The 12,097-nt window shown below is 47.9% G+C and overlaps 1 protein-coding gene across 3 annotated transcripts in view; it reads left to right on the forward strand.

Annotated features, from left to right (window-relative positions):
* Positions 1 to 10,096: 10,096 nt before the first annotated feature.
* Positions 10,097 to 12,097, forward strand: part of TSPAN9 (tetraspanin 9) — a 196,483-nt gene continuing 194,482 nt past the window's right edge. The window contains exon 1 of one of the 3 annotated variants that reach the window (XM_072878795.1): positions 10,097 to 10,378. The gene's annotated coding sequence lies outside the window, so the exon portion shown is untranslated. The remainder of the gene's footprint in view (positions 10,379 to 12,097) is intronic. The other 2 variants (XM_072878813.1, XM_072878786.1) reach the window with 2 other exon arrangements.

Below are 12,097 nucleotides of genomic sequence, written 5' to 3' on the forward strand. Positions count from 1 at the left end.
GCCCGCCAAGTGGGATCCAGGTGGCAATATAAAGCAGCAGCATTGGAAATTGGTACCAGGAAAATTATTACAGAGAAGGTAGTGCACAGGTAGGGGAGTTGCACACCCTCCTGCTGGCAGCAGAGAATGGCACCACCATAGTTTACACTGATTCCTAGGCAACCTATAAAGATTCCATGGAGTAGATATGCCAACGGGAATCCAATCAGTAGAAGTAGGCCGTACAAAACTCTGGAGAGCTGGAGACTTGCAGCAATTGTTAGAAATAGGCAGATCACGACCCCTAAAGGTGGGATGGGTAAAAGGCCATGCAAGAAATGGAACCCCCGCTGTGAAATGGAATGAACAGGTAGATCACTTAGCCCAAATTAAGGTTGTAGATAGTGAAAAGGAAGATTGGGAGCAGTTGGCTGAGTGGCCACACATTAGGCGAGGTCACTCAGGGAAAGCAGATCTCTGTTATGAATGCCAATCCAGAGGTTGGCCAGAGTCCATGAGAATATGTGAAGCAGTCCTTATGGCTTGTCCACAATGCCCAATAAGGCTCAAGGCTGATCACCTGAATCAGGTTCCAGCCCAGCATATTAGACAAGGCAAGGCTCTTTGGTGCACCTGGCAGACTGACTATGTCAGACCCTTGAGGCCATCCCATGGGAAGAAATATATCTTGGTAGGAGTAGAGGTTGACTAGAGGTTGACTAGAGTAGAGCTGACTATCGCTACAGCTGTTAGCACTGCCACCAGAGATCAGACAGTCCAAGCGTTGAGAAAGTGGTTTAGTATTTTACTCACTCCTGACTGCATTCAAAGTGATAATGGGTTGCATTTTACGGCCACTGTGGTGCAAGACTGGGCTTGAGGGGAAGGCATCAAATGGGTGTTCCGTACACCATTTTATCCTCAAGCTAACAGCATAGTTGAACAGACCAATGGTTTGATTAAGACACATGCTGATGTCTCATGCCACAGCTGGGACATACGATTACCACAGTCAGTCTTTATTGTTAACAACTGCTGGGGAAGTTATGGAAACCCCAAAATTTGAGCGTTTTGTCCTACGGGACCATTAACGGGTGATGATCCTATACCGGATGATAAAAGGGACCAGTTCCTGCTATGGACATATATGGGAACCTGTTATGGTAAAATTGCCCTCCATTGGTATTGTACCCATGACCCTGGCAAAACCCAGAGGCTTATATGCCTGGGAATCTCTGGACAGGAGCAGGAAGAACCACCATATCAGTGCTCGATGGATAATTCCTGATTTTTAACTCTTATCCTGGCTTCACCCAAAGGCTGAGGTTTAGTTTCCTTTTCTCTTCCAGGAAAATGGTGGGGTGGACAGCCATCATCGTCCTGACCCTCCTGGGAACTGGAAGCAACATCAGACTTCGAAGATGAGCAAGGCCTGGATGACAATGTAGTGGCAAAAATGATAGTGGGATTTGCCTGAATGATGAACTTAACCTCTCTAATGGTCTGCCTGCCCACACCTAATTTGGCAGAAGACCCTTTACTGATTTTTGTGCAGGACATTAACATATTGTTAGCCCTCGAGCTCACATGGGAGCAATATAATAATTATAGTTGGAGATTTAGGGAGATCGAGGGAAGAGGCTATGCTTTACATTGTCTACAGTTGGTCACTGGGTGTGCTAAATGCTAGTTCAGTATGGGATGCCAGATGTGACTATATTCTTCAACCTCCCCATGAGGCCATGGGGTGGAGCTGGAATGGCACTACACCATGCCCTGAAATTCCACAGGGAGCTACCAAATACAGTGGTCGCTGGAGCATTGATGACCATTCCCTACAATATACAAAACCATTAAATGCCTCCTGGTGCATCAAACACCCTGAAAAGGATAATAATGAATGCCCCAGTGTGTGTAATCAAAATTCTTGGGACTGCCCCCTCAACTGCACATGGGCTAGATATAAGCATGTGCCCAGCTGGTACAGGGAAAAGGATAAGGTATTCCCAGTAAGGAAATCTCCACTCTGGAACTGTCAGGCAGAGATGGCATGTAAAGACATAGATGAAATGCCACTGTTATGGCTATATCATCCTGCTCAGGAAGCTTTAATACAGGGCTGCCTATGTAGCAATACCAGTTACTTGTGGCCCTCTGCCCTAGATTGTAATAAGAAAAATTACTGTTGTCCCCTTACTACCATGCCAGGTTCATGCCAAACATCCTTTGTCTCTGCACCTCCTAGCTTAGTGTGGGCATGGTCTGATGGCTGCCGATATTATCAATTATACCCAACCATCCTGGGACTAGCCTGCACATTAGCCGTGCTCTCTCTCTGTCTTGTTCATCAGGAGGGATCCATGCTACACAAGTGGTGGGATTGTAGCCGAAGGGACTTGTGGTGGGGATGGCGAGGAGCCTCAGCACGAGTAGGATGGTGACTGGAATCAGTTTTTGGGATGGGAGTTGCTCTGGTGTGGAACCAGCAGGCTATGCTGGAACTGGGCCTGCAGCTGTCAGCCTTGGCCAATGCCATGTCGGATAGTTTGGGCCTATTAGATAATCAATTACAACATACCAGTAGAATGACTATTCAAAACCGAGCTGTATTACGTCTGATGCTGTTAAAGGAGAAAAGTGTATGTGGAGTCCTAAACCTGTCGGTGGATGAGTGCTGTGTCCACATCCCAAACATGCCAGTACCCCTTCAAGAGCAGGTCAACAAAATGAAAAGAGTAGCAAAGGACTCAGAGGCAATTGTTGCTGCACTAGGGACTAATTGGTTGGGGGAAATTTTTGATATGTTTGGGTTTTCTTTATCAGGATGGCTAACCGGTCTTCTCCAGTCTCTGACAATGGTTGTAGTTGTGATTGTTGTGATTTGTGTTAAGTGCGCAATAATGAAATCTGTGTTAACCATGGAGTATACTCCCTCAAAATCTGTTCATGTAATTGATGTTCCTTTAGACTCTGTATAGTTGATATTCCAGTATGATCTTAAGCAACTGAGAAATTATGATTCACAGTGAGCATCAAACTCACCAAGACAGCGCTCCTTTTTCACTTTGGAGGCAAGAAATGACAGTACCACCACGCTAAGGAAACCAGTTGAATTGTGACTGTGGTCACAGGGTGGATTGTGTGCCAGGTGCACCCCCCTGATAAAAGATGAGGGTCATTAGGACTGCTGCATCCTTATTTTCATGCCCTTAGTTTCACGCCTTTATGGACCAGCAGGTACACACCTTGGGCGAGGAGTAGAAGTTGAGGCCCTCAGGCAATCAGAATTGATAACAGGTCAGATTCGACTGGGGTATAAATGGAGCCCTGCAGGAGGGCAAATGGAGTCAGTCCTCCTCGGAGCAGTGGGTCTGCAGTCGGGGACTCTCCCCTTGGGTTGGGATGCCGCCCAAGGAAACTCCTCGAGGTTGAGAGCCCTCATCTCACAGGTGAGTGATTGTGCACATGTTGGATCCTCATTTTTAAGGCTAGTCGTGCAGTGTTAATTGCTTTGGATGTTATCTTGAACCTGGGGTTTACTGATGTTGTTGGAGTGTTGAAGATTTTTATAAGCCTTGTTTCTAGTTAGTTTTCTGCTGAACAATTTTTGTTCAAATAAAGTTTATTTTGTTTATCACCTGCCTAATTTGATTTTGTGAGCCTCCATGACACACCCTCTCGGTAAACACATGCTTCCTAATGTCAAGTCTGAAGCTCCCCTGATCCAGCTTTGAACCATTCCCACGCATCCTATCACTGGATACCAGGGAGAAGAACTCAGCACCTCCCTCTCCACTTCCTCTCCTCAGGAAGCTGTAAAGAGCAATGAGGTTGCTCCTCAGCCTCCTTTTCTCCAAAGTAGACAAGCCCAGAATCCTTGGCCACTCCTCATAAGACATTCCTTCCATCCCTTCCACCAGCTTTGTTGCCCTCCTCTGGACACATTCAAGTACCTGAACATCCTTCTTAAATTGTGGGGCACAGTTTGTGTGCAGAACTGCACACAATATTCAAGGTGAGGCTGTACCAACGCTAAATACAGCAGGATAATCACCTCTTTTGACCGGCTGGTTATGCTGTGTTTGATGCACCCCAGGATGCGGTTTTCCCTCTTGGCTGCCAGGGCACATTGCTGACTCATGTTGAGCCTGCTGTTGACCAGCACCCCCAGGTCCCTTTCTGCAGGGCTGCTCTCCAGCCACTCCTCTCCTAACCCATACTTGTGCCCACATTACTCCATCCTAGGTGCAGAATCTGGCATTTGTTCTTGTTAAATTTCATGCCACGGATGATTGCCCAATGCTTCAATCTATCCAGATCCCTCTGCAAGGCCTCTTGTTCCTCCAGAGAATCAACAGCATTTCCCAGTTTAGTATCAACAGCAAACTTGCTGATAGTGCATTCAACACCTGCATCCAGGTCGTTGACAAAAACATTGAACAGAACTGGCCCTAGAATTGAACCCTGAGGAGCACCGCTGGTAGCCAGTTGCCAGCCAGATGTAGCCGCATTCACTACAACCCTTTGAGCTCTGCCCTTCAGCCAGTTCTTCACCCAGTGTACCATGAAGCTGCTCATCTCACAGCTGGACAGCTTGTCCAGAAGGATGCTGTGAGGGACAGTATCAAAAGCCTTACTAAAATCCAGAAAAACTACATCCACCGCCTTCCCTTCACCTACTAGGCGGGTGACCTTATCATAGAGGATATCAATTATTTAGACAGGACTTTCCCTTTGTTAACCCATGTTGACTGTGCCTGATGATTGCATTGTTCTTTAAATGCCTTTCAATAGCACCCAGTATGATCTTCTCCATAATTTTTCCAGGTACTGAGGTTAGACTAACAGGTCTGTAGTCTCCCGAGTCTTCCCTCACGCCCTTCTTGTAGATTGGAATAATGTTGGCTAGCTTCCAGTCAGTGGGGACCTCCAATTTTTGTGCTCAGGTAAGCACAAGCTGCACCAGGACTAGCCTTACAACACATAGCCCTGCATTGCTGGAGTCCCAGTGGGCCTGGACAATCAATTTGACGTTGAAGGGAAACTAATTGACTTCCTCATTAAGCTATTGCACGCCAGTTGATTTGTTGTAACTGTCCCAAGTCCAGATTCCTATTTGCATGTAGGAGTTCCCTCACAGGGATGAGTCTTCACTAGACATTACTGTGGAGCAGCTGCCATGATACTGCCTCTGTCATGCACACTGCACTTTGCTGCTCATGGCCTGAGTCTAGGTCATAACCTGTGCTTTGAAGCATGGGAAGGAAAGGATGTGGGTAAGGAGGATAGCAAAGATGATGCCATGAAGTCAGAGCTGGAAAAGATGGTTTGGTTCTTGTTATGGGAAAAGGGCTCCATTTATTTTTTATATATAATGAAGTATTTCCCCCCCCCAGTCTTGCAGACCCTGCACTCTCAGAGGCTGCTTTTAAGGGCTGTGCAGGGCTAGTGCTGTTCTCTGTACAGGAGCCAAAAGTGACTAGTAAAGGACAGAAGCACTTCTTCCACCTATTAAGCAACATCTACACCTTCCTGTGCACAAAGTTCCTTCTGTGGCTACTCTCTCCAAGACAAAAAAATGCCTTCAAGAACTGACTTCCAAACAGCAGCACAGAACACAGATGCCAACAGCTTTCCATACGATCTGTATGGCTGGTAACCAGAATCAGTCAAGCTTGGAGAAAGACAAGCCAAGTACTTTAAATACCTAGAAAACAGAGCATCTCGAAATGCCTGCTGTTCTGTGCTACACATGAAAAATCCATGCAAGCGCAGTCCCGCTCTTGCCCATTGGGTGTCATTGCTAGCCACAGCAAGGTGACCAAACCACCCAGGACCGAATGATCTACTTCTCTGCAAACCAGCCAGCCCCCACAGTCGGCCACGTAGGTATGAACGGCACCAAATGGCTACAGTCCATTACCGATGCATGCACCTGCCTATTTCAGCCCTATGCAATTTCCTTCCTGATCTCTGAATCATGTGTGGAGCAGACAACAAATCAAATAAAACCCCACTAATGCAAAAATATTTCAAAGACTGAAAGGACTGTAGATCTCTGTCCCCAAGCTTCCTTGCTTGGAATTTCACCAGAAGAAACCAGACAGTACATGAGAACTAAAAGCCAGCTGCAATTTTGCTGAAAATAAAGGAAAGCAAACACCAAAAAGCAGCATATGTTAAAAAAGAGCTAGCCTAGTTTCAAGAGGAAAGGCTAAATTGAACTCTGAACAAGCAACAATAAATGAGGATATCAGTGTCTTACAAGTGTAATTTCTTTTGGTGCAGAAACACTAGAACTATTAACCTTAGCCTATAAGAACTTGCTGTAAAATCAAAGGACAAAACAGCAAAAGCTGATTGCCCTGATCACTTTACAGCCACAACACTGAGGCATTAGAAGATAAAGTGACAAAACAGGGATCTAAATGTCCATGCTTGCTTTAGAAGAAAGCAGCTCAAAAGTTTCCATTCAACTGTGGCTCCCTTCTTTTCTAAGTCACACACTTCAGTTCATCAGCCCTCAATTGTGCAGCTACGTCTGCTTGTGGAATCATGTCAAACCCAATTACTGAAATGATTCCACTTAAAGATAGTCTTCTGAGATAAGACACAAGAGACCATGGGTCTGAGCAACACAGAACTAGGTAAGACAGGAGCCCTGCCTTCATCTTCACTTCAAAGTCAAAAGAAACACTTCAGGTAAGACAAGTTCATTTGAATTCATTCATTTATCTCTGATGAGAGGGGTGGGAACTTCTTAAGCTGACATTGCCAACAAAGAAAACATGTAGGTAGGCCTAGAGGCAGAGGTAGGGATTGAATTTAAATATCTTTCTAGTTCAGTATCTAGACCCAAGGATCATTATTTCGTTGAGTATTACATATGTGCTTTAGCCTTTGGTGCAATGTTTTGCCAGTGACTTTTTCTTCCCCATTATCCAGCTCATTTTTCCTTGGTTCTTTGACATCTTGCACCAGATGGAGGAGTTGAAGAACTTAAGTGGTGACAGCAAAGAGTAAGAAATTATTCAGACAGGTGAGAATACGCTCAAACTTGCTCTAAAGCTGTAGCAGAGGCAGAGAGAACATGTGCTGAGCCTCCAAGAAGCTGCCAGGGAGTCATGCTGCTTCATCAGTCTACAGTCTACAAAGCACAGTCTACATCAAAACTGAGTAGCAAGGCAGCAGACAATTGGCATGCTTGTAACGGAAGAGCAAAAGCAGGGCTACTCTACAAGGGAAGGCTAGCCAGAAGGTTGACCACAGCTCTGTCAGGAACCTCACAGACTGGGGTGTAGTCCCATAGCATCTAAGCAGGTGAGCAGAGCAAAAGGTTCCACTGACAGTCCAGTCACCATCAGACAAAGGACATGTAATGAATCAAGGCTGAAGTCAATCCAGGACTAGACACAGACAGACCTACAACATAGTTCAGACAATGACTGGAGTGCCCAGACCTGAGCATAGATAAAGCTCCTGGGCTAATGAGCAGTGGGTAAAGCTAGTCAGGGCACCTGAGGCCTATTAGTGCATTCAAGGCCCCAAGAGCAGCTTCCCCTCCCATGCTGGTGTGTCCCATACCTTGCAAAGGTCTGCTTTTTTGGACAATCCTCCTTTGACATCAGAACCGGATTACTACACTGGTAGCCATGTTTTGCCTGCATTTGGGTAATTTAACATGCTGATTCAGCAACTAGTCAAGACTCCAGATCTGTGATCCATACCATTTTTGGCCTCTTAAATGAGCACCACAAAGTGGTGCTCATTCTGAGGAAAATAAGCTGTGCATCATTAAAGAAAAGCACCCCTCTCACCTCCTTCAAATGGGCAATATAGCAGTAATGATGAGAAGAACCTGAATATAGCAAAGCTAGAGAGTCTAGATGGATGATCTCTTTCTGCCAAAAAGAGAAGCACCAACTTTAATCTTCAACCTCCCTAATTTCCCCACAGTACTCAGTACTGATGCCATGCTATTATTTCATCTGAAACTGGTGGCTGGGACCCAAAGCAGTCTGTCTGTTACAGTAGAGGGGGTGTACCCAGTGAATCACACTGGCAGGCTGTGTGTCCATTTCTAGATGCCTCAAATGCAGCTACTCAAAGCTGTTTTCAAAAGCTGTATGTAGCCTTTAGGTTTGCTGGTCAGATGCCGTAGATTCAAGTATACTGCTGATGAGGTGCAACTCCTTCTGTTCCTCATTGTACGAACAACATCAGAGTGCCCCCATGTTAGATTTGGTCACGTGCGGAAGACAGCTAGTTGAAGCTGAAACAAAAGCCTAATGAGATTACTTTCCTAAGCTTACTAGCATATTGAGATCTGCAGCCTAATGCAGTCTCCTTGGTAGAAAGTACCAGCCTGCAGTACCAGCAAACTCCAGTCCCCAGTTTCAGAGTGGTCCTCAAGTTCTTCCCTAGGTGATCGTCAAGTTCATACAAAGCTCCCATATATTTTTTATCTTCTTTCCAAGCATTTTTTAGCTTATTTTGAAGGTAGACTCCAAATGATGACTTGGTTTCATCTATTCATCTTTCGCTTTGACTTGAACTACAGAAATCCCATATACCTGGGTATAGAGCTTCTTGTGCTTATGCCAACAGCTAAAGAACACAACATCATGCTGTCTCTGTTAAAACAAACAAACAAACAACAATAACACCACCATCAAAACTGTCAAACTTGTCCTCATTGACTACTGGCTTCCTGCGCTACTCATCTTTGAGGAAGTGGTTCTTTATCTCCAAAGTTTGAGCCTGAGTTATTTGGAATTTGGAACAATTCTGGAATGAAGATCCTTCAGTCGTCAGGTACAATGGGAGTTACTGCATTAGAGCTACAGCATCCAGGAGGGGGACCTTTTCCGGAGCCTAGAACGAAAGAACCAAATGAAATTCTCTCCACAGTCTCTTTACCTCCTGCTGCATTGCAAGGCAGATTTCCTTCATGGCTTGCTTTAAGGTGAACACAGCAACATTTGTGTACTTTTGTACATAAATGAATGAAGAACAGAATGCTGCTGCACGTGCTTTTCTTCTGAGGGAGAGAGAAACATGCGGTAGGTGACAGTTGTGTTGTTGGCAGCACTACCACCAGGATGCTTAGAGTCTGTTGAACTGAGCAGTTCACAAAAATCCACGTAGGACAAGAATGGAAGGTATAAGAGAATATATTTAATGTGAACATGCCCTTCAATTGAGAAGTGTGACAACAACAACAGCACCAGAGAAGGAAATGAGAATACACAGGGGACCTAGGAATGTGAAACAGATCTTCCTTCTTCAGAAATATTTATGGAAGAGCCTTGAGTTGCTCTTCACACACTGTAAAATACAGTTCCCCACAGCAGGCCTATGTCCATAACTGCACTAGTCTGTCAGTGCAGGTAGGTATCTCAGCCCCAATTCTAGGCCACTTCCCCCTGACACTTTGCTTAGTGGTCCGTGGCAGAACCTTCCCCACCTGTGTTAAGACTCTCTGCTGGAGAAAGTGTTTGAAGTTGGCTCCATTAACTTTTTGTTGCACTTCCACTGACATGCAGGGGAAGGCAGGTGGGGACTTTCTGTAGGATCTCAGAGGATCTCCCTCATGGCCTTTTCTCACACAGCATCACAGATAACATGCTGCGAAGACTGCAGACTCCTGCTGCCAGAGCAGAGAGCTCCGACAAGCACTCAGACAAGCTTATCCTCTGTGCTAGAAGTCACAGCAATATATTGGCAGTCGCGGGCTTGGGACCAACTAGCAGCTTTGCCATGGGTTTGCCATTTGCAGCAGCCGTCTAGGTGCCAGTGGGTTACATTCGTCCCAGCCTGCTGGCTCACAGCTTAGCGCGGCTACTGCCCCTGCCTACGTGCACCCGCAGGAGACGTTCAACCGCAGGCCCCTCAGGGCAGGGGAGGCAGCTGAGGGGGGAGGCGGGAGGCGCCCCCAGCCTCGGGGCAGCCCCCCAACTCCGGGAGGGTGCAGGCGGGGGATGTCCCTGGCGTCCACCCGAGGGGGTTCCGGGGGGCTGCCGTGGGATGCGTGGGCGGCACAGAGCGCGGGGCGGGCCCTGGGCGAGCAGGCTCCAGGCAGAGCTCTCAGAAACAGGATACGGCGCGGGATAGCGGCCGGCCCTCGCTCCGGACTCAGCCGGGCCGGCTACGGGCGGCGTGAGACGCGCTGGAAGAGCGGGCCGGCGGCCCTCCCTCCCCTTCGTTGCGGTGCTGGAGCCTCCCCTGGGCAGCGCCCCCAGCTCCTCCCCGCTCGGTAGCGCCGGTCCGAGCCCCTCCTCCCGTTTCCGCTGGCAGGAGCGGCTCCAGCCGTGCTCCGGCCGTGTGCTGCCGTGCCTCCGCAGCTCCCCCACCACTCGGCCCTATTCGGCCCGGCCCGGCCCGGCCCAGGGACGCGCGGGTGAGACCCGGCGCCGCGGGGGGCGGGAGGCGGCGGAAAGTTGTGGGTGCTTCCCGGCCGTGGGAGATGGCGGGAGCGGGGCGGCAGGGGGCAGCCGGTGGCGGGGGGGCCGGGGGGTGCCGGTCGCAGGGGCCGGGGGCCGCCGGCCTGGCGGTTGGAGGCGCTGGGGAGCGGCGGGGTCCCGGCGGGCGGGGCGGGGCGGGGTGGGGGAGCGGGAGGCTCGTAGGGGTAAGGAGTCTGTGGTGAAAACAGTAATCCCCCACCGTCTGTACAATTTTTGCGGAAACGGGAAAGTTAGTTCAGAGGGACGAGACGAGCCCAGCGGCGTCTGCGAGGGCGCAGGGCCGAGCCGAGCCTTGGATGGGTGGGAGCGCGGAGAAGCCCCCGCGGGGGGCAGAGCACGCGTGAGCCTGCGGGAGGGAAGCCCGGGTGGCAGGAGGGAGGCTGCGGTCCAGGGGGCGATGGGGGAGCAAGGCCACGGCGGGCCGGTGGGCTGACAGCTCTCCTTGGCAGCCGCCCGCAGAGGTGGTGGCAACAGTTCCTGCCTTCCCCCTTCTTATGTAAAACTTGACTCTAGCCTTTCCTTTTCCTGTTCAAGCTTTTGGAAACTTTTTTGGCTGAATCTTGGATATCTGCCTGTCACCGTGCTCCTGATGGGAGGTGGGAGCTCCGTGAGCTCTGCCTCTCTCAAAAAGAAAGGCCTTCAGCTCCAGAGATTTGAGATGGGCAGAGGGAAGGACCTGTGGTATGAGGATGCTGTGTTGGGGGAAAAACTAGGCTACAAGGGTGAATTAAGCTGCATTTCTTTATTTAGTCCTTTTATCAACTCTTTGTTTCTATGCTTTTACTCTGCATGGTTTTGTGGTTCGAAGCACAGGGCTAGGAATGAGGGCACCTGATTTTCCTACCTGACTGCACTGACTTATTTTAAGACTTTGGGGTTAGTCATCTGGGATTTGACTGGGAAAAAGTTGGAAATTCTCCAGAACAGCCGTGAGAGTCAAACCATGTGGCTTGTTCGTGCTGTTACTCCTAGATGGGCCTAAACTTTACCTGTGAATGCCAAAAATTAAGATAGTACTGTAGCAAAGTAAGAGGTGCCACAGGTAGTTTTGAAGGTTTGTTTGTTAAGTTGATGGATGAAGTTCTTTATAGCCAGGGCGTATAATGGCAAAGGATAATAGCCACTGAAGAAATGCATTCATATGAGTTATATCGGCATAGACTATGGGGCCATAGTTAGCACTCAATAATTTAAAAAATATCAAAAGATAAGTTATCAATGTGATGTGCATGTGGTTGATAATACCAAGGAAAAAAACCAGTCCTCATAGTTCTATGCCCTTGGCTTCCATTTTGCATTTTTTCTGAGCTCCAAGAATGAAAACTGATGGAGCTAATGTAGCTTCTGCCTCCAGATCTCTCCCTTTCATATTTTTAGACCTGTGCTGTTCAAATTGCAAATTCTACAGACAAGGTCTTTTCTATAATGGGGCTGTAGGACTTATGGCACATTTGATTTTGGGCATCTACACTTTCTTTAAAACTAATTCTCAGTAATAAAGCTACATGAGAAGACCTTGGGGTCGGAATATAACAAATGCAGCATCATTTGCATTATTCAGACAGAGCTCTGAGGTTAGAAAGATCCCATTCATCTCTCTTGAGGAGGGTAGAGGGTTAACTGGGAATGTCAGTGTTATCTTAGTTATTGTGGTT

This window comes from Ciconia boyciana, chromosome 1, assembly GCF_034638445.1.
Source record: "Ciconia boyciana chromosome 1, ASM3463844v1, whole genome shotgun sequence".
Taxonomy (NCBI): Eukaryota; Metazoa; Chordata; class Aves; order Ciconiiformes; family Ciconiidae; genus Ciconia; species Ciconia boyciana.